Consider the following 20,083-nt stretch of genomic DNA (forward strand, 5'->3'; position numbering starts at 1 on the left):
CCCTTTTTCTGGAATGTTCCAGTTAATACACCTTGGCATGACAGATTTATGCTTTTAATCAGTCACTCATTGCGATATGAGTGCTGGGCGATGGCGGAGAGAGGCTGAAATAAACGTGCGGGATGGATGTGATTAAAATGAGGCCCGAGACGAGGAGGAAAAGAGAGGGAGGGGCGAGCCAGGCTGCATCTGCGAGTCGTTCAAGGCAAGCGTATCTTATTTCTCTTCACTTTCACAGCTTTGTAATACAAGCTGACAGAAAACATAGCTCCACACAGCGTGAGACAAAGCCTGGACGGCCAGCCGAGTGCAAAAGCTCCACCTCGTCGTCCGTTTTGTTGCCTCACTTACACTTCCCAGAGTGGCTCGTTGTGGAAGATGGGTCGTCTCTGCCGATCCTCTGCTGAGATCCCAGAGGGAGGCCGGAGAACACGGCTTTGGGCCACTTTAAGCGTGTTTTTCTCCATCGTGCTGTGGATGTACAATATGGCTTCCCGCAGAAAGCTCACAGTGGGGCCACCAAACACACACCAAACATATCAGTGTGGAGCCCGATTGTACATTCCTGTCCTGATTTCGCTTTTCCAGGACCCTGTGACAGCTTTCATGACGTCTGATTAATAAAGGAAACCCATTTACTCACCACTGCAACAAACCACATGGTTACCAAGATCACAAAGATCAGGAACCAGGAAATGCAGAATCCTGACGCTCTAAACACTCTAAAAAGTGATTTCCTGTTTTAGTCAAATTAACTGTTGTATTTTTATATGGAGTAAACGTATCGTCCAAAACAACCATGTATGTGTTTACTATGTTGTTTACTATGCATGTGTCACTATGTATATGGCTCTTTCACCAGTGACGTGTAATAAATCTTTTCAATTTGCATATTTGGCAGGTCCTCCCCTTTACTTGCCGTAAGTCTAATTTAAATAATTAAGAGAACATATTTCTAATCTGTTTAAAGACAAAACTAAAATCTTTAAACCAACAATACTTTCTGTAATCTGTGGAGTTGCAAAAAATAAATTGTTGAATTAATTATATGAACTTAATTTAAAATATGTATCCAAATGCCATTGTCTGTGTATAAAATGAACCTGTATTTGGTTTTTGATTATTTATTTAATCAATTTTAACTCATTTATAAGACTCATATTAATAAGCTTTTTACTATCACAAGTAAAGCTGCCATCGGCTCTCATCATGTTACTTTTATTCAGGTTACTTTGATAAAATTTGCATGTACTGTGTTAACCACATAACGTAGTCAAAGCAAAATGATTAGTTAAGTCAACAACTGAAAATGTTGTGCTTTACTAGTAATAATAAGTGTTTAGAGTCTTATAAATTAGTTATATGGATGAAATAAATATTCAACCATGTACAGGTTAATTATATACACACACAATGGCATTTGGATAATTATAACAAGATTATGTACATAAGCTTAATAATAAAAAGTGAGGGTAGGAGTCTGCAGAAATCTGACACTTTTAATTTTAAGTGATTTAAAACTGATAAGTGTCCAGAGCCTTATAAATGAGATGGATTAAATACAGTTATTTAATTGTATTCAATGAGTTGCTTACAGGCAACTGAAATGCATCCATTGCATCAAATTAAATGACAAAACCAGCAGGGGAAGCAAGACCAGGACAGGGATGTACGATTGGGCTCCACACCGGCTGCCAGAACCTCCTCCTCTTTCTCTTTCTTTTCTCTTTTTCCTCAGAACCAAATAAATCACCACCATCTCTGTCTCTCCGACCCGCAGCTCAACTCCTACCTTTAAAGAGCAGGTCGAAAAGTGACCGGGCGCCACGCAGACCTTCCCATGGTTTTAGCTGAGTTTTAATACTGATGTTGTTTACCTTATAGTAATGGATATAATGATATGAGCACAGCGCTGTCTGGGAGCATAAACAGCTGAAAGTAAATAGCAAGATAAAGCTCTTTAATAAAAGTCCTAAAAAAGATGCACTGACTGTGCACACTTTCATTTTAAAGTATTTTAAAGTTAAAGAGACTACATGCAAGTTATAGACTTTTCTAGGTGTAAACAAAAGGCAAGAAAGCTATATTTCACAGAAAATTACCAAGAAGAATCAACATGCAGCATACAAATTAATGTTACAGAGGAGAGAACTAATCTAGCGACACGCTGGCTAATCTTAGCAACAAGCTACCTAACCATAGCGATGTTACTGGGGAGAGAACTACAGTTAGCGACAAGCTACCTATCCTTAGCAATAAGCTAGCTAACACACTAATGTCACCGGGGAGAAAACTAAAGCTAGCAATGAGCTAGCTAACCTTAGCGACAAGCTAGCTAAAATACTGCTAGCGGGAAGAGAACTTTAGCGACGAGCTAGCTAATCTTAGAGACAAGCTAGCTAACCATAACGATGAGCTAGCTAAAATATTAATGTTACCAGGAGAAAACTACTGTTAGCGACAACCTAGCTAAACTTAGCAACAAGCTAGCTAATCTTATCAACGAGCTAGCTAATATACTAATGTTACCAGGAGAGAACTACTGTTAGCGACAACCTAGCTAAACCTAGCAACAAGCTAGCTAATCTTATCAACGAGCTAGCTAATATACTAATGTTACCAGGAGAGAACTACTGTTAGCGACTACCTAGCAAAACTTAACAACAAGCTAGCTAACTTTAGCGATGAGCTAGCTATCCTTAGCAATGAGCTAGCTAAAATAATAATGTTACCAGGGAGAGAACTAAAGCTAGCAATGAGCTAGCTAACCTTAGCGACAAGCTAGCTAAAATACTGCTAGCGGGAAGAGAACTTTACCGATGAGCTAGCTAATCTTAGCGACAAGCTAGCTAACCATAACGATGAGCTAGCTAAAATATTAATGTTACCAGGAGAGACCTACTGTTAGCGACAACCTAGCTAAACTTAGCAACAAGCTAGCTAATCTTATCAACGAGCTAGCTAATCTTATCAACGAGCTAGCTAATATACTAATGTTACCAGGAGAGAACTACTGTTAGCGACAATCTAGCTAAACTTAGCAACAAGCTAGCTAATCTTGTCAACGAGCTAGCTAATATACTAATGTTACCAGGAGAGAACTACTGTTAGCGACAACCTAGCAAAACTTAACAACAAGCTAGCTAACTTTAGCAATGAGCCAGCTATCCTTAGTCATGAGCTAGCTAAAATAATAATGTTACCGGGGAGAGAACTAAAGCTAGCAATGAGCTAGCTGACCTAAGCAAGCTCAGCAAGCTCATAAATTCAAGCATTATTTTTTTTACAGCTTTTGTTTGAGGGCAAATTGTGTTTTTTTTTTTCTTATTTTATGATAAAAAAAAATGTAATTTGATTCAGCTGACCTTAAGTGGTGACATCTGAATAAGTTTTAGAAGATACTTTTATTTCTATGAACCATGTCTAATTATGAAAAACATAACTTCTCTGCTTGTTTTAATAAAAAGGCAGTGAGAAGCAATTTATATGAGATTATACAATACTTTTTATAGCTAGCAGTTTTTGTAAGCATATAAGCCTATATCCACCAGATGTGTACCAGATCAGACTATCTTCAAAGAAGATTACAGTTCCATATAGCAGCAGCAGCAGCAGCACAGGACAGAGCAGGATCTGATGGTACATGCAGTGCAGTCCTCATATTGGTGGTACGCTGACATCACATTGTAATGGAAGGAGAATAACAGCATGAAATGAAAAGCTGAGTGAAAGAGCTGGTAATAGCAAAGGAAATCAGAGAAATACTGATTGAGGGAAAGAGAGAGAGAGAGAGAGAGAGAGAGAGAATGACTAACAGCTGTGCTCTCAGCTCCCATGCCACCCCTGCTCAGAACGAGAGAGAGAGAGAGAGAGAAAGAGAGAGACTAAGCGAGAGAGACTTGTCATCTAAAAGCAGCTGAAAGCAGCTTGCTGAAATGAAAAACGTCACTCATGCTGAAGTCAGGCCTCGACTCCTCCAGCCAGAAAGCCCCCTAAGCCTGAACGGACTGTAAAAAACCACTAACCAATTAGAGCTGGTCACATATTACTCGTTTCAGAGCAATAAATCCAGCTGCATGAGTGCTTATGAATCATGTGCAGATGAGGCTGGCCATTCACATGACAAACCAGTGTTCTCAGCAGATGTGGAAAGCTGTGTTTGGGAAAGAGTTCCTAATTAAGGAAAAAGAAAAATGCCTGAAAAAATGTCATCTAATGCAACATGATCACTGGAAGAGATAAAGAGAGAAAGAGAGAGAGAAACCAGGAGAGAGACAGATACATAGAGCCTGTTTACACCGGCGATTTTACATGGATTTTCTATCTGGATAAAGTCTGGATATAAACTGGATTCTGTTTACACTTGTCATTAAAATGTGTCCTAATGTGACCAGATGAGATCCAATTTTCCTTTCCCATTCAAAGCGAACACCAGTCCATACGTCAGAACCGTGTTACGGTGTACTCACACCAAGCATGGTTTGGTTGAATGCACTTACACTGCGTTTAAACAATCCGTGCCCTAACACACTTACATAACTCACAGCTCAGTGGGCTTGCTGGTGTTGTGTCAAATTCAGCACCCCCGCCATAAAAAAAGCACCCTCTCTTGGGAGCACGTACGCACCGTCTTCTTGATAAAAGTGAAGATAATCCACTTTTGGTTAGGAAAAAAGAGATTCCAAAAGTCACTATAATCATCTCACCATAAATTCTGTTTACATTTGTTTTAAATGTGGGTGAGAAATGATTGGTTTGGGTGATCCAACTGTATTTCGTTCACAATCTGAACCCTGAGCGTTTTTTACACCTGGCTTTTCATGCAGACAAGTCAAATCTGACTGTGATCTGATAACCAAAGGCGCACTTTAATGCCAGGTGTAAGACTCCTAGAGGGCAACCAACATTGTCAAAATGAAAGGTGGCAATGCATGCTGTCACAACCTCATCATCAGAAAACACATAGCTCTGGAAAAATATAAGATACCACTTCATGATGTTTTTTTCTTGATTTTATCAAATTGAAAACCTCTTGAATATAATCTGAAGGAAGATGGATGATCATAGGCCATCAAACCAAGATAAACTGTTTGATTTTTTTTTGCACCAGGAGTGGCAAAAAGTTATCCAAAAGCAGTGTGTAAGACTGGTGGAGGAGAACATGCCAAGATGCATTACAAATTGTGATTAAAAAACAGGTTATTCCACCAAATATGGATTTTTGAACTCTTAAAATGTATGAATATGAACTTGTTTGTCTTTTTTAACCTCCATAATGTGGAGAAGCAATATACATATAAATGTAGCAAAACTGTTTTCTCAATACTTCTTTGAGTATATGGCAGGCAGGTTATGCTTATTTGGCAAAACTGCAAATCATATAATATGTATTAAGCATATTTGTGCAAATGTAGAGAAGTTCTTTGCGACACAATTTCTAATAATTTGATAGAAAATTACCCTGCAGTTTGAGGATGTGGTATTATAAAAGTGAATGTGCATGTATTTTATGATATCATAATCACACAGCTACCTGTATGTAAGTCTGTAAATGGTTGGTTGATTACATAACTAAATGGGCCATTACAATCTTACACATGGCTACTGAATAATCTTTAAAACTGTTATTTTTCTTTAGTTACGTTGTTTTTTGATATCTTACATTCAGTTTGAAGATCTGAAATGTGACATACATGCAAAATCAGAATAAATCTACCTTTTTGTAGCATTGCATAATACAATACATTATGTAAAATAGCTTTTTAAATAATTTAATGTATGTCTGAGGATACTTAAACAACTCAGAATAAAAGTATTCTCAAGAGTTCTCAAGCCTCGTCCTCTTTGCTCAACTTCCAGAACAAATATCCTCTTGAATTACCTGCCAAAAGAGTTTTCTTTTCCATCTCATGTGTAAATTAGGCCTATTTGTTTAAGCGAGCACCGGAGAATCTCTCGCAATCATATCTGCTCTCGCTCGCTGCTTCATATCATCCTGTCAGCTGTCAACAAGCCTCTCGGCTCAACAGCCGGGCAGAGTCAGCTAAACAAATATGACATCTCCATCAGTCCGGTTTGAAGAGAAAAGCACCCGTTTTACATCTTAATGACTCATGAGGTGGAGGGAAGCGATGCTGTCAATCTCAGCACAGATGTACGCGGATAGACAACCGTTTCATGTAGGACGCCATTCAGACGAATCGTGATTGAACCAGCGAGAAGCTGCAGCTTCTTTTTTTCCATGTCAGTGAAATCTCGTAGACTCACCATCACGATCTGAGGCAGCTCACTGTATGTCTGTATCCAGAATCTTCAGAGTATTTTTAGACGCGTTTTAGACGCTAAACTGTGCACCTTTCATTGAACCAGAGTGAACCGTGTTTGCCATAAGGCTTACAGCTTGACAAAGAGCAGTTATTTTCATTTCAGCTGCCCTGCGGTGGAGCCAGGTATGACTCAAGACTTAGCAGGTAGGCCTGCAGCAGTGCTTTGATCAGCAGGAAGGCCCAGGACAGCCGTTTGGCAGTGATGAAAACAAGTTATTTTGTACCTTCCTCAACTCTGACACAACACAGCGCTATAAAGTGGCCCGTCCTCCAGCGCACAATAAAATAAAAGAAACACTAGAGATTACTGCCTTCATTTTAGAAGGTTGGGATCAGACAAAAGAGAACCTTGGAGTGTCTGGAGGTCTGAGCCAAGGTTTGTGTGTGTGTGTGTGTGTGTGTGTATGTATATTTATATATATATATATATATATATATATATATATATGTGTGTGTGTGTGTGTGTGTTTATATACACTGTCAGGATGCAGGAAATGTAGGGGAAATCCTTTGTAGGATTATCTTTGGCACACTCACACATCTCAAAATGTTGTGCACCCTTTGGCTATGGTTTCTAGGTTGAGAGAGAGGTTTTCTCTCTCTCTCTTTCCATGGGTGTGTCAGAACTCATTCTAATAAAGCGCTATATACAACAGCTTCATGTTCAAAAAAGATTATCATTTGAACCTCTAAAGGTGTCCAGAGATATTGGGAACCAAGTCTAATGTTAGCAGTAGATTTTTAAAAGTCTTTTAAGTCCTGTAAGTAAAACCTTAAAAAAGGAAAGCCTTATTTTATCTATAACACACCAGTCAATTGCGTATCGCTCAGATGGGTTTAGGGCATATTGGTCTTTTTGATTTTTGGTATTGTGAGGGGTTTAAAAAAATGCACAAAAGTCATGTACTAATTCACCTAATTATCCATGAGAGTGTTTTGGGTGTAAAGTGAAATTAGTGAAATCAGTGTGCTAGGTGTCATTCCACTTAAGACGCAGGTGCGCTCTGATTTTGGTGCGTTTGTATCTTAACAGTGCGGCGCATAGTGAGTCTCAGCAGAAGATACTGAAGATGCTCATTTAAGAGAACAGCTATGTTTTTTCATTCTTTACTCTGTTTATTATTGAGGCAAAAGTTGGGTTTGTTCTTTGCAGTGTGTGTGTGCGTGTGTTTAACGAGCAGGGGTGTACTCCCTCTGAGGCCACACAGTACACATGGTGCTCTTGCATGGCTTAGACTGGATTGAGCGGCTGATGACTACTGACTGTTGTAAGGGTTTCAATCAGTCAGTGGTGCACCTGTATTTCCCACCGCCAAGATAGAAACACCCAAGATAGCACAGAGCACTCAAGAAAGCTACATCAAGTGTCAATACTTTTTAGAGCTACGAAAAAAGTATTATTTTATGTACTCTTAAAAAATGAGTCTGGATAAGCGCAGCTGCTAACAACCTTAAATATAAATGCATTTGATGTAAATTTACCACTTATACATCTCATTTAATCAATACAAGTCTAAGTGTAAAGTTCTAATATATGAAAATATGTGGAATTTAATCAACCAATGCATATCTGTGATATGGTGGGTCCCCACATCAGTCACCAACTATCCTAAAAGACATTTTATTATTCAGTTGTGCAGGTTAACCTGTTACTTACCTTTTTCCTTAGGAAGTGGCAGTGCGCAGGTCCCCCAGCTTTTATACCCTTAATGGGGTGGGAAGAAATCTTTAATGCTGGGGGTTCCAGATTATCTGTGTGGGGAGGGAAAAAGCAGAATTGTTTATATAATGTATATATGTTTATTACTATTATACTATACTATTTGTCCTAGTATGTTGTATGAAAGGAGATAACCAGTTATGTGTATATTTGTTGTGTGTATAATTGTTGGTAGCTGTTTTACCGATGTACTCTTTTTGGTTTAGCCTGGGGGGTATTTAAGGGGTACAGGGTGTGCATTATGGGAGAGGAGAGGCTGATCGAGTTCTGTAGGACGGGCATGTTTGTTGGAGCTAAAGAGCTTGAGAACTCTGCTAAGGACTGGGTTATTGTTTCCCTTACATTCTAACTTAGTGGTAGCAAAATCCACTTATCTCTGCCTACTCCTAGTATATAGTGTACGTAGTGTATTGCCCTTTGTTTTGTTTGTTTTTTCTCAATAAACTCACATCAGCTGAACAGCTTACAACTGCTCCAAGCGCATCTTTTTCATCAAGCTGCTATTCAGCAGAGGTACCTCCTGACCACTCCACCCACACTACCACAATACCCTGACTAAAACTGTTTTCTAGAACCCTAAACAAAAATATAATCTTTTACATTTTACAGTGTATAATTAAAATAGGCCATATGTCAACCGGTCTTTGTATATAAAAACAAAAAAACAAAGCAAGTGTGTGTGTGTGTTATTTGAAGTGCTTGTTGTACGTCTGCAGTTTACGACAGGCTCATTGTTGACCAGTGTCCCTGTCTCGGGCTGCCGGACGATAAATCACCGCTCCCCAGCCTACAGCCTTAATCCTACAAGGAGTCAAAGGCAGCCTTACAAAACCTCTGGCAGCAGGCCACAGAAAGCGCAGTGCTGGACATAACGAGATTGAGCTAATCTCTCCTGCTCAGGCCATGGAGACAGGCTTCTGCTCGGAGAAGGAGCGGCGGCTTTAAAGCACTGCTTTGAGGAAGGAAATGGGAAAAGTTCAAATGGGAAAATGTGTAAAACAGATTATTCACTGTCAGGCCTTACAAGAGTCCAGTCACAGATATTCTCTTATTTTGGTGCGTTTGGACTAAAACGACTTAACTCCTGTAAAATTGCTTACGAGGTGCTTTTAGATGCATTAGGCGTGTGGGCCTATTTAAGGAAATCTGATAAAGTGCATCACTGAGGTGAATCATCAGTCTACGGGATTAATGGTGGGGATTTGGTGGTGATCAGGAGAAACTGGGAGTAATGGATCAACTCTTAATGCATACACACACATACAAATACAGACACACATAAATAGAGCAAACCACTTAGTTACGGTCCATCATTGCTGATGCAGCCATATCTGTCATTAATTTTTGTAATAAAAAGGTTGTTAGAGATGGAAAGCCTGGGCGTTTAGAGAGGCGAAACTGAATCCAGACCTAAACCAGCCTAGACTCCCTTGGATTTAAGCAGCTTTCAGATGTAGCTTCCTTATGCCACCCATGTCTGATAGTAAGATTAGCCAGCTGGCTAAATGCTTTTCTTAATGCCCACTGAAGTGAATGTAGGGAAGCATACGAAACATGGGAAAATCAAGAACACCCAAGATACAATATATGGACAAAAGTATTGGAACACCTTCTCATTCACTGTTCCTTCTAAAATGAAGGATTTAAAAAAAAAAGTTATTCTTTTGTTGGAGTAACTGTCTCTACTGTCTACAAATTGTGAAACATGGTTGTAAGGATTTGACTGCATTCAGCAATGAGAGCCTTGAGCCTTGGGGACACTACACGACTAAAAAATGTAGCAGATTATAAACAGACTGGTTATCTTGCAGTTTTCATTATTTTTGTAGGAACTTTTAAAGCGTCCATTGGACAATTTACATCTAGGGATCATTCCAGATAAAACATTTTGGTTAGTAGAAAGTTTTTTGAATGTTACAGTTAACATTCTTAGTACATTACATTTTTTTTTTTACTTTAATCCTGGATATATGGAGATATATATATATGAGATTAGCCAGCTGGCTAATTGCTTTTCTTAACGCCCACTGAAGTGAATTTAGGGAAGCATATGAAACATGGGAAAATCAAGAACACCTAATATACAATATATGGACAAGAGTATTGGGACACCTGCTTATTTGTAGTTTTCCTAAAATTAAGGGTATTAAAAAAAGTTATCCTTCTTTTGTTGGATACCTGGATATCCTTCTTTTTGCTGATATTCAGAGGACACTTTGAGAAAATATATACCTGTATAAGTAAGTTGTGAGGCATTATCTTGTGAGTGAGGTTGAAAACTTGCCATTGTGCTCATGGCAATGAGTTGGAGCAACGCCTAATAGTGGTTTTCAGATGCATGGACAAATTTCCTGTCTAAAGGGATTTAACATTCCTTTTGACAACATTTTTCAATATCGTAAACGATATTATACCCTAAAAAATCGTGCCAGATAACCCATCCCTAATTATCACATCAGGGTACTACTTTTTTTTTTTTTTACCTTTTTCTACATTATATATCTACTAGAGACAGATTATATCTGTGCAGTATAATTTATTTTACTTTAATCCTTTACATGTGAAGATATTTGTAGTGCATTATTAGTATCATGAAATTCTGGATTATTTACTTCTGTTACAAATCTGATAAAACTCTTGTATTTTTTTTTTATATCTCAGTTAGGGGTGAACCTGATCATATTTTATGCAACAATAAAATGTATTTTTCATCTTGTTGCAGTAGTGTATTCTTGAAATATTTTTTTTTTTAATTCTGTTTTGTTATATCGCGAAGGGTATCCTTATCACAAAAATACCATGAAATAACATGATATAATTTTAGGGTCATATCGTGCACCCCTACTCTATATACAGTACATATCCCACAGGTAGAGTCAGTGCAGCGTTCTTTAGCTTTCACACGATATGGCAAAAGTCATGGGACATGATCCTAGTTCCCGTTGCATGACATTTTAAACCACAGCGTTTGTAGCATTTGCACAAAACTGACATCATGACAGAAAAGTGCCTTTTTTTAAATAAAGTAGTAACTTTTACCTCTGAGCCAGCCATAGTTAGCATGCTAACTTAACGCACCTTAGTGGAGCATGCTAAAGGCATACTAAACAGTCAGTCTTTTAAGTCTCACTGATAGCACCTTCAAACAGCGCTTCAAACAGCTCACTTACAGCCCATATAGCAGTATGTCTGGAGCATACTGAAATGGTTAGCCTCTTTTTTTTCTTCGTCACGCCATGCTGTGCTAATGTAGCACCACTATTTAAGTATCAGCTTGAGCTGCCGTGCTTCAATGGCATGCTAACGTTACTGGCTGTCACATTTGCTGAACTAACAACGTGCGTACTGTCAATGGGAGCATCATAAAGAGCTCATTATATTCCTTAAGTGATGCAGGAAAGTGAGCTGAGCATTTTTATTCTCATTGCGCATCATCTGCCTGCTGAGAAGAGCACTCTTTGATGGTATAAAAATCCATTAATGCCACTTAGCTATACCTTGACTGAAAATGGAAGCGCTGTGGGACTGAGTGAAGTCAATTACATGTTTTCATTAGAATCACTGTGTCCAAATGTTTGCATTTAATATTTTAGATTTTAAGTCCCCCCATTGCTAACACCAATTCACACCAATATTACATGACTTCTGGAGCAGATAAACATGAACATACACTGTAAAAAAAAAAAAAAACTAAACTTAAAATTGTTCTCCTCAATGTGATTTTTTAAATTTTAAATCAGCTGAACAAGAAATATTAAATTGCACCGTAAACTACAGCAAACTAATTTATTTACATTATTAAGTTTTGTATGTGTTTGCAAATTTTACAAATTGTAGTTGAACCCTAGTTGAGGCCAAGCCAACTACTTTGCACTACTGCACATGCTCAGTTTGACTCTTCAGTTAAACAGGGTCTGATGAGCAGTTCTGCAGGGGTTTTCACCTGATGTTGGTCACGCTATTTGCATATTGGGTGTGTTCTCCCACCCCTCACTCACCATCAGTGTGTAGTCATTCCCCACAGGCTGCTGCTCTCTTGTCTTGGAATTTATATATATATTATATTATACAATATTATATAATAGTGAACTACAGCTTGCCCTCAGTGTTAAAGGCTATAAGAGCAGGTTACTGTGTTTTGTGGACCCAGCTTGTCACATTTGCATTACTGCAAGCTTATATGACTGATAACAAGACATCTACATACTACTTACAAATTAGGCCTAAATGAGGCCAACTAACAAAAAGTGATTTTTTTTGTTAGTGAGACTTTATAATACATAATTAATAATACATATTAATTGAAGATGTGCTGTTGTGGTAGGCAAGGACCACGTGGCACTGAATACATGTCACTATGTTGTTCTTGCTGTCGAGCCTAAAATGCTTCCTTACTATTACCTGAGTAAGTATCTGAGTTTTCTCACTTTTTCTCATTTTTACAGTGTACTAACTTCCGGCCTAATGCCAGCCAACACTGTTATAGAGACAGTCACTCCTTCAAAAACAAGACAAACCCAATGAATGAGGTGTTCCAATACTTTTGTCCATATAGTGTATTTGTTAGCTTTATTTTATGATTTACAGCTGACCTCTGTATCCACTAAAATATCAGTAATTCTATGCCGCCGTCTAAATATGCCAGTTCAGTAGAGTAATGCTATTTCAGCACTGTGGAATTCTGCATGAGCATGGGTTCCTCTGGTATCTGTACTGCTGTGCTGTGCATCTGCTTATCATCTTACAGATGTGAGCCGTGTATCACTACAGTAAATGTGCATGTTCACTTCCTTTTTTGCCTGTACAACAAATTCAGGGCTTACACTGCACTCTATAAGCTATAAGCTGTGGTCACAATACATATTTGCACTTTGTGCCACCTTGCAAAACGGGCAGTGATTGAGGCTGGACGCAAAAGCCTGCCCAAATAACTAAAATCACTCGAGTCATTTAAACCTATTTAACACTGCCAATGTTTTAATGTCTCAACCGATGCTGCCATACATCAGCCAAGCTTGGGGTAATTCTTCATGTTATCCCTGTTAGCTATTCTAGTTCTCTTTTTCTCAGGGCAACTTTCACACTAGCACTATTTGGTCTGGTTAAAAAGGACTCTGGTTCTTTGTACACTTAGTGCGGTTCGATTGAGCAGGTGTGAAAACAGTAATCACACTCGGGTGCGGATCAAAATAACTAGACTAGGTCAGATAGTGGAGGTGGTCTCTGTCTGATCCAAAAAAAAAAAACTCTGGAGCGGTCTCGATCCAACCCAGCTATTAAATATACTTCTTTTATTTGAGCTAAACTGATAAGGTGCAGTTTAATCTGACATATTAGCCAGATAATGCTAATTACCACAGCTACGAACTTGTCTTTGCGCTGTTTACACGCTCGAAGCAGCGCGACTTCATTTACTACATATACTTCTGTGCTGCACGTCCCATTAGAGAAAAAACACTGTGTTTGAAAGCACAGTGTTTCAGTGTTCAGTGTTAAAGCAGCTTCACACTGCAGAGATATATGCACTAAAACACAGAATCTACTCACAATATTTACTTTCTTGCCCCAAAACAGACAGCTCTGACCAATCAGAGGAGACAATGTGCTCGTGTGGTTTATTGGTGCACATTTGGGTGCATTTAGGTTTATGCCTGTGTGAAACCAAACCAAAGAGAGGGAGAAAATAATTCAAGTAAATGAACTCAACTTATCCGGACCATTGAAACCAAATACAGGTGTAAAAACACCCTCAGACATGCATCCACTTGGGATTTTGAAATTGTGTATGCATATCTTTATGTTCTGCATTCTTGCTTGGTGTGATTGGTCTATATGCATCAGCATCTATAGCAATCTTTGGTCAAACTGTTTCCAACCACAGTGACTGCTGTCTGATAATGTCAAAACACCAGAAATGTATAAAGTTCTAGAGAGCCAGCCTTGAGTAAAAGCACAAAAAGAACTAAAGTAATCAACATTTTTGTATTTAAGTATTGCAGGTAGTTTATTGTGAAATGTAGTACTGAAGTACTGAAAGTAAAAGTACAGTACTGTGTTACGTAGTTATTACAGAAAGCAGTGTTTAAGGCAGAACAGGAGCAGCATGGTTATCTTATAAGATCAGCTTGATCTCTTGATTCACTCAATGATGAGCAGCTTCATCAAACCCAGTAAAAGTGCAGAACATCTATCACTCTGGCTTTAGTAATAATGTGGTTTTTAAATGACTCCTAAATTTTTTTAAGTTTAATTTGTAATGATGCAGCACATAAAAAATGCATCAGAATAAAAGTATTAAACTCTGTTAGTATAAAGAATAACATTTAGCAATAAATAATAAAGCCTCCTGACTCACTGTATATACAGTCTGTTTTGGGTTTATATATATTTAAGTGAGCTGAGAAGAAAAAGTAGTGCTTTGACAAAATTAGCATTTCTTCAGATACAGCATAGAAAGATCAGGCGCATGACTGACCCTGGACACAAATTTGCATGCAATGTTTACTCGCACTGGAAGTTTTAAAGATAAAATCTTCAATGCTGTGAATCTTATAACATGTAACTAGGCATGCTAGTTAATAAGCACACCCAAGCTGGCCGACCAATATGACCATCGTGACGATCATGACCAGCATCACCAAATCAAACCAAATGCTACAAATACTCGTTATGCTTCTGCGGAGGAATAGGAATGAGTGATTAAGGACATGAAAAGGAGAGGAAAAAATAAAATAGAGGAAAAGAAAAAAGTAGGAATCTAAAACATTCTTCATCAAAACCCAGCCATTTCTCAAAATGCCAAAACGTGCTCCAAGAGCCACAGGGCAGTTCGGATATAAATACACGTCTGAAAAATTGCTCGTGATGCAAGTCAGAACCACCAAATTGTTGGCCTCGCAATGAGAAAGCCACAATCGACAAAGAAACACCGCAAAGCAACATGCCTCTTACTCCTGAAAATGAAAGAGGATTAGTCTAGCGTTGGCCGGAGATGACTTCCATGGTATCTCGCCAGCACTCTGAGACCACATTAAACAATGAACTGCCTACACTGTGAATGAGCAAGAATGCAGGGTCATCGACGGAGGAAAACCAAACCTCAAACTGCTCGGCTCTGAACCTTTTTCACTCTCGAAAGCTGCTTTCTCGGGCCAAAAGAAAAACCAAGGCCTGGGCCAAACGGCAACCCAAACTCTACTACCGCAAAGCATGAAGAGGGACGATGGCGAGCCATTGTTTGATTGGACGTGTGGTGAGGATGTGGTTACATACTGATGCCTGCTGCATGGCAGCTGCTTGGAGGCTGGTGGAGATGAGGAGGGGATTAGAAGATTGGTTTTTATTTCCTGTATGAGAAGTTGAGACCCTTGTGGTGGCCAGAGAGGGAACACTCGTGATCTCCAGTCCCTCAGACAGCACTGCTTTAAGAACCATCATTTATCAGTAGCTGATTACCTTAAAAACTCACAATACAAATAAAGCACAACAGTACAGAGTTGCATTTACAAATACCCCTAAAAACTTTACTGTGCAAAACAGAAGAGGCCTCATGTTAAAGGAGAACTCAGGTGTAAAATTGATTTTGGTGTAGTAAAACTTGATAAAAGAGTACTGACATTGTGGAATTGTCCACCTCCACTCCACACATAACCTAATCTTCAGACGGCGCCGCCATCTTAAGCTAAAAATTAAAAGATGGAGGTGCCGGGAGATGCAGGTTATGCTACAGGTTGTAAACAGTGTTTTTTAATAAGCTTCTTGTGCAATTTTAAAGTTATTAATGCCTTGTTTTAAAAGACAGGGCTATCCGGATTCTACCAGGTGAGGTGTGGAGGTACTTTGAACCTTGGTATTAGTGTAAAAAGCGATTTATCTGCAGGGGAAAAATATGCCCCATTTCATTCATTCTAAAGGATGTTTGGACAAACTGTAAACTGGATCTCGGAAAGCTGCGGCTATTTTAACAAGTGTTAGTACTCTTTTTCATCTTATATCATTTTATATCATCATCATATATCAATTTTACACCAGAGTTCTTCAGGCTATGGTGAATGTGGGATGGAGCATCACACAGTGGAAATGTGCACTGGATGTGCACTGGCAGATGGCCAGCCAGCGTCTTTGCCAGACAACCTCATAATGCCTTAACCCTCTATGGCATGATGTTGCCCTCAGGCAACAAATCACTTTTTGGATTATTACACCATGCATTTAATTTTTGTAATGTTCTTTTTTGTCACAAAATGTCTCAAAACATCACATTTACTTTTTTGTTTACTTACTAAAACAGGGTTTATTTGTTTGTTGCTTAAGGGTAACATTATGCAGCTAGAACACTTTTCACAGTTTTGTTGGAAATAATGCTAAGCAGTAAACAAATAAATAAATAAAACATGACGTAAAGGGTTAATAAAAGGTGGAAGACAAAAAAAAACTATTTTACAAAAAAAAGCATGAATTTTCACCAAATTTCACATTTTACATCATATTAATAATCCTATCTGTGTATTAATGATTGAAGTAAAATAAATGGTACTGGGTAGATATCATTTATCTGGTAGATACTGTAAAATGTGAGAACAGTGTGGGGAAAATTAATATCTTTTTTATATTGCAACATATATACAGCTCTGGAAAAAAATAAGAGACCACTTCAGTTCCTGAATCAGTTTCTCTGATTTTGCTATGTACAGGTATATGTTTGAGTAAAATAAAAGTTCATATTCATTAAGTTTTAAGAGTTCAGAAATCAATATTTGGTGGAATAACCACCAATTTTGTAATATAAAAAAGGGATCAATTTAAATTCATTTACATTAATAATCCAACCTGTGTATTAATGATTGGAGTAAAATAAATGGTACTGGGTAGATAGCAACATTAAACTGGTAGATACTGCAAAATTTGAGGACAGTGTAAATTTTTGTCCATAACAAGCAGCATACAAGATTAATTCCGCTAAAAACTTTACTGTGCAGAACAGAAGAAGCCTCATGTTCACCATGACCAGAAGCAGTGTCGACTTCTTCTTCAGGCTCAGGTGCATCTGGGATGCAGCATCACACAGTGGAAACGTGCACTGGATGTAGTTTTATATATATATACACATATATATATATATATATATATATATATATATATATATATATATATATACATATACATATACATATATATATATATATATATATATATATATATATATATATATATATATATATATATATATATATATATACATACATGTATATATATATATATATATATATATATTATAGTCTGTTGCACAGTGGTGCTCAGAGGCTGGTATAGATGAGGGGAGATTAGCAGATTGGTTATTATTTCCTGTATGAGGAGTTGAGACCCTTGCGGATGACCAGCCAGCGTCTTTGCCAGACAACCTCATAATGCCTTAATGAAAGGTGGCAGGGACAAGGTGTGTGGGGTGGGTGGCATTATCACAGCATAGGGGGAAATGAAAGTCCACTGTGAGCCTGTCTAATCTCGGTGTGGTCGAAGGCAAAGCCAATAAGGATTTGGTAATAAAGGCCTCGGCTGGGATGAATGGGAGGAGGCATAGAGAGCATGCTGCAATCATGCCCTCCGGCCACCTCAGTGTGGACGGAGACAGAGATTAACCACAAACACACACAACCACTCACACACACACAAAAACACACACACAAAAACACTCACACAAAAACACACACACAAAAACACACACACAAAAACACTCACACACACACACACACACACACACACACACACACACTCACACACACTCACACACACTCACGCACACTCACGCACACTCACGCACACTCACGCACACTCACGCACACTCACACACACTCACACACACTCACGCACACACTCACGCACACACTCACGCACACACTCACGCACACACTCACGCACACACTCGCGCACACACTCGCGCACACACTCGCGCACACACTCGCGCACACACTCGCGCACACACTCGCGCACACTCGCACACACTCGCACACACTCGCACACACTCGCACACACTCGCACACACTCGCACACACTCGCACACACTCGCACACACTCACACACACTCACACACACTCACACACACAGATTGGCTTTAGGGGACAGAGGAAAGAGGAACAAATAAGGAGAGATCTGATAGGCAGGTAAATTACTGATCAGACAGAGAGATTTCAAAGTAATATAAAAAAGAACAGCACTCATATAAGTACAACCTTAAATCAGAAACAATTGGGACAATATGGCAAGTGCTCCTATAATAATTACATCTTTTATGTACTGCAGACAGTATAAACCTAAGATATTGAAGATTTTTTATGTTTTGTTTAATCAACTTAATTAAATTATATTATATTACTATTCCAGTACATGAATTCTATTCTATTTTACACTTTTCTGCACTTCAGGCCTGGAAAACACACCATAAAAAGTACCATAAATGTTATTTAAACATTTGTTTAAATAACAAACTGTGTGAAGGAAAATTGTAAGTGATTTGCATACTTTTCTCTCTACAGTGAATATTACAAATAAAGTAATCTCAGTGCAAAAATAGCAAAGGCACAAGCTTAAATTGAACACCCATTATCTAGGATTCCTTAGATGCCACTGCATCAAGAAAGATCTAATTGAACAAGAGCAGCATGTGCTCCAGACCAAAAACAAAAGGACCATCCAGACTGTTATCAGTAAAAAGTTTTCCCTCATTTTTGCTTGTTATTGTGCACAATGTCTGTCTTTTGGGGATTTTTAAATGTAAATTGTGTAAAATGTTGGGATTTCCCACTGATTGCACATCAGCGTTACATTTTACAGTTGACACACATTCTGTGTACACATTAATACAGAATTAAAAATGTCTGTTTAAGCCCTGCCTTCTCACCTTCACTACAGGTACCGGTATTGGTTGCATGAATTTAATAGACATTTGACTCTCTTTTAAACTCTCTTTGATCACACTTCACAATATGAGAAGAGCAGGTATGAGCTATGCATTAGAAATCCATAGGTGCAAGATAAACTACAGTTACTGTAATTTTATTATACAGTTATATATATATATATATATATATATATATATATATATATATATATATATATTAGTTTTTGCATGTTGTGTAACTCGGGGTTAAGAAGTGGGGTACATACGTTTAAGGACACAATGATGGATGGCTCCGTCTCCGTGCTCCGGCTCGGCGAGCTATGTTTAGCAGTTAAGTGGGGGTCACATTGGGGTCATGCCCTCAGAGAAGCCGGAAGACACTGTTTACTGCGCGCCATTGTGCCCATATGCTGGTTATTATGCTGGTATGCAGAGTTATATCAGGTTACTGCCAAACTGCTCATTTATCACAGGACCACGATAAACAGCAGATACCATGTCAGTCAATCAGATGCATGGATGTGTGTGAGTGGAGTAACTGAGTGGGGGTGAAGAACCTCCATGCCCTCATACTGAGTTTCATGTTCATAGGGTAATTCACTATATAGCCATATGTCTGTGGACACTCATTTAAACTAATGCACTCAGCTATATAGGATTGTGTTATTGTTAACACAGTTTGTCTAGACTCTGTAGAGAAGTACTGCCAAAAGAAGAGCACTCTGGAGTGCTAAGATAAACATGAATAAAAAGGCATTATGCTTAATGCCATGATGTGGGCTAGATGGGTATAAAACTCCCAGCAATGACCCGTCCTGATATACTGTTCCAGAAATAATTTAGATTATTATTAATATTTAAATATTGTAATTAGATTTTTTTTAAGTCCTAAATAAATATAACAGATAGAATAACTGTTTTTAAACTAATTCAACATATGTATTCATAATGGCATCATGTCTATAAACTGTACAATAAGTCAATAATAACATTATTGCGACAGGCTTAAGTGGAACCGTTTCTTCTGGAATGATGATTCTCAATTCAAAACTTCTGGGATGAGTTGGGGAGTTGGTGAGTGAATGGGGTCGAGTAGTGAGCATCTAATGCTATAACCTCACTATGTTCTAGTTGCTGAAT

At 38.3% G+C, this 20,083-nt stretch overlaps 1 long non-coding RNA gene across 1 annotated transcript in view; it reads right to left on the reverse strand.

Annotated features, from left to right (window-relative positions):
• Nucleotides 1-20,083, reverse strand: part of LOC125799251 (uncharacterized) — a 131,409-nt gene that overhangs the window by 55,128 nt on the left and 56,198 nt on the right. The window contains exon 3 of the long non-coding RNA XR_007438085.1: nucleotides 7,984-8,078. This is a non-coding gene — a long non-coding RNA (uncharacterized LOC125799251). The remainder of the gene's footprint in view (nucleotides 1-7,983; nucleotides 8,079-20,083) is intronic.

Source organism: Astyanax mexicanus, chromosome 3 (genome assembly GCF_023375975.1).
Source record: "Astyanax mexicanus isolate ESR-SI-001 chromosome 3, AstMex3_surface, whole genome shotgun sequence".
NCBI lineage: Eukaryota > Metazoa > Chordata > Actinopteri > Characiformes > Acestrorhamphidae > Astyanax > Astyanax mexicanus.